This window comes from Apium graveolens, unplaced genomic scaffold, assembly GCF_009905375.1.
Source record: "Apium graveolens cultivar Ventura unplaced genomic scaffold, ASM990537v1 ctg5931, whole genome shotgun sequence".
NCBI lineage: Eukaryota > Viridiplantae > Streptophyta > Magnoliopsida > Apiales > Apiaceae > Apium > Apium graveolens.
This window is the reverse complement of record NW_027419158.1, coordinates 88,695-92,388: the sequence shown is the minus strand read 5'-3', so window position 1 is coordinate 92,388 and position 3,694 is coordinate 88,695. Positions and strand designations below refer to the sequence as shown.

General features: G+C 30.4%; 1 long non-coding RNA gene across 1 annotated transcript; it reads right to left on the bottom strand.

Moving 5' to 3' along the window:
• Positions 1-727: 727 nt before the first annotated feature.
• LOC141702931 (uncharacterized) lies at positions 728-2,220 on the bottom strand. The gene is made up of 4 exons (XR_012567302.1): positions 2,085-2,220; positions 1,373-1,446; positions 929-1,187; positions 728-847 (listed from the first exon to the last, which is right to left on the bottom strand). It is a non-coding gene; the product is annotated as an uncharacterized LOC141702931 (long non-coding RNA).
• Between the last annotated feature and the right edge of the window lie 1,474 nt (positions 2,221-3,694).

Below are 3,694 nucleotides of genomic sequence, written 5' to 3'. Positions count from 1 at the left end.
ATTGTAACAAATACATCACACAACTGAATATAAAGCTTTTGTCTCATTTTATTCACACAACGTATATGACCCTTTCTAATATTCTACAAACAACAGTTTTCTAGCCGTTGTAACAATTTAGAGGCACAATAGTTGAAAATAGTGTTATGTGAATTGACTCCTGCAACAGTTTATGTATTTATTTCATCTAGTTACACAATGGTTTTTATTAAGAAGACAAATGTATGAGATACTTTAGGCAACGGTTTTTTGTTTTTTGGGTATTATGTTTTAGCTATGCTCACAACAGCTTTTGTAATATCCAAGATATTGTTAGAAGCTAATCTAGTAATGGTATGTAGTGATCCCAGAGTGTTGTTAGGATTTGTACATACAATAGTGTTAATCATTTGATCTATTGTGCAAATCATTAAGGCACAATGTTTAAGGTCTATTAATCAGTTGTATAAGTTTGTTTCATACAAATGTATGCCTTTTAAAACATCATTGTCGAATATCTTTAACACAATGGTTTACTTTTGTGCAAAATATTGTCTAATATAGCTTAGAACAATGGTTTACTTTTGTACCAACTGTTGTCTAGTATAACTTAGCACAATAGGTATTTTTATTTTACTAAAAAATTATCTGTCAAACATAGCAATGATTCTATACCTATACTATTTATAAATAAGGCCTTTATAAATTAGAATGAAGATGTTGTATACAGGGACAACAACTCTCACAAGGAGCTAACCTATCCTTCATCCTAATCCTCCTCGTTCTTTAATAGGAATTGCTGTCGCTGCTTCTCCATATCATCCTTGAGGGTGTGATTATTATCCCAACTGCAGTGAATCTCCAGAACCTGAGTCAATATTGGTCTATAGTATTCACTTAACAACTCATTAGAGTATAATCAACCACAAAACTTAATATCCTCAAATACCTCCATTTGTAGGGGTATGGACAACCTTTGTGACTCAACTTGAGTTGAAAGTTCCCAGAAGAAGTATTCAATGAGGGCCATAAGAGACAATGAGGGTTGGGATCCTTCTGAATCCGATGAAGTTGCTAAAATACTATCAAGATCATCAAAAATGATAACTGATGGAGCATGATCAAGTGCTTCAGATATGTAACCAGAAATTGCTTGATGGATAGTTGGAGACTTTTCTGAGGCAAGACCAGAACAACTTACGAACACTCTGCGATATTAAGACCCAGAAAGTAAATAAGGAGATCACCATCAGAACCCATGATATTCTATGATGATTAAGGACGGGATGCAAATAGGAAACCACTATACAGCCAACCAAGTATAAAAAGCAATTGTCCGAGCAATAAAGTTAAAGCATTTAGGAAAAGTATGAGACATTAGAGGGATCCATACATGTGTGCGAAAATGTCCTTGTGTTCTGCAACAGATTTTGAAACAGGTGTGGCCAATAAAGTCTTTCCCGAACCCTAACAAAAACATATGTGCCAAAGGTGAATTCAATATCCTTATTACTGAAGTAAAATAAAAAGATGCAGCACTGCAGACATAAATGGAACCAAAGACATATTAAAAAGGTAAGGAGATTTTCAGCAAGTTAAAAAAGTATGCAGAAAAGTTTACTTTCAAGGTCACTAAGTATCACGAATTTTCAAGATTATCGATCGTTTTATATGCAGCAGATAAATCAAGCAATTTAAGTTAGATAAATCAAGAAATTTAAGGGTTACACCATCTACAGGTGTTATATTGTCAATAGCCTTCAATTTCAATAACCATTTAAGTTAGATTTAAAATTTCAAGGTAATGATAGTTAAAAATACTCTGTTTATAACAGGTGCTCTCCATTTATATACATCTAAATATCACAAATCATTTTTAAGGAAGGAAACTATTAAACAATAACAATACCCTCAAGAATCTCTTTAAAGCAAATTTCCACCCCAAGTCAAAAGTTCACTAATGCAATCTAAAGAACCCTCTCTTGTATCTAAATGAAGAGGAGTGCTACCAAGGAAACTGTAAAAAATAGCCTTATAAATACAAATGGAAAAACACCAAAGATGCAAAATTAGAATATGGTCCAGGTATATTAACAAGAAATTACCTATATCCACCGGTTGAAGTACAAACGAAGTTCCACCATCAGATATAATATGAACACAATCAGGTCATTTGTGAAGAGCCACTTTAAATACAAAGAAGTGGCTCCTTTAGGTACCCAGCGAGCAAATTCCTTAAAAAATATATTGCAAATTAATTTAAAGGAAAGGTTAATACCATATTAGGTACAATTACACAAATGAGAAAGAAAACATTCAATCTATAGAGATAGGTTCATCAAGAAAGAGCAACATGGGAGATCCAGACTTGTTTAATTAAGAATAGCTTCGAGGCAACCTGAGTGGCCCTAATACACAGCGTATGCAAGCACCTACTTCCATTAAGTGAATCAAACTTCAAAATCTGATCAAATAAGACTAGTTTTGATAGAAAAATCAAAACTCTTACATCCAGCAAAACTTGGGGTTGGAGTACAATCAGTTTTTAGAAAAGTTAAAAACAGATTCCGTAAAGATGAAGATGATGGTGAATAAAGGAGATGATGGTTTAATGATAGAGATAAAAGGGAACAATTTAGGGTTAGATGTAAGTGGTGGACAAGAAGAGAAGATAATAAGAAGGGGTTACAAGATAAGACAGGGGGGAACCAAATTTCATTGGAAGGAGGGAAATAAAATTTTCGTTAAACATGGATCTCAAATTTTGGCTAAAAACTAAATACCAAATATTTTTTAAATTCATGTGTATTAATGTTAAATAACTTAATCAATCTTTATTACATATAAATGTAACAAAATTAATATAATTTTTTTAATTCATAATGAAATTTTTTTAATTGTTATCATACCAGATTAATTTAAAAAAATTATATATAAAATTCAATCATGCAAATCATTTAAAAAATTATATTAAGGAGCAGGACTTTTTATAGATTTCTCTATTGCTGTCATGCAAGATGAATTTGAATTTTTTTATTAATTTTTTTATATAAATAAAATTGATATATCTTAACATCTGTAAGGTTGGATCGTCGAAGAAATTATTTTAAAAATTTATCTAGTAAATCGGGAACGGGTCTCGTTGTCGGGAGTTGTACTTTTATTAGATTTTTCTAATCCTGGCATGGAAGATAAATTTGAAATTTTTTAATAGTTTTTTCATATGACTAAAATTGATATATCATAACATCCGTACGGTTAGATCGTTAAAAAAATCATTTAAAAAATTATCTAGTAAATCAGGAATGAGTCTCGTTGTCGGTAGTGGTACTTTTATTAAATTTTTCTAATCCTAACATACAAGATGAATTTAATTTTTTTTTATAATTTTTTCTTATGACTAAAATCGATATACTTTAACATCCGTACGGTTGGATAGTCGAAAAAATAGTTTAAAAAAATTATCCGATTAAATAGGAATGAATGCTAGTAGGGTTAGAGTGAAAGAGGGGCAAGATAAATTAGGGGGGAAACAAAGGATAAATTATTTTGTTACAGAGGGAAACAAAAAATATTTTAACAATGAGGGAGAAAAATCTGTATAATATAATTATATATAAATATATATTAATATTATAATATAATTATTTTTTACTTTTTATATTTTAATATAATACGATAATTTATTTATCATACTAGAAAACTTAACAAGTCC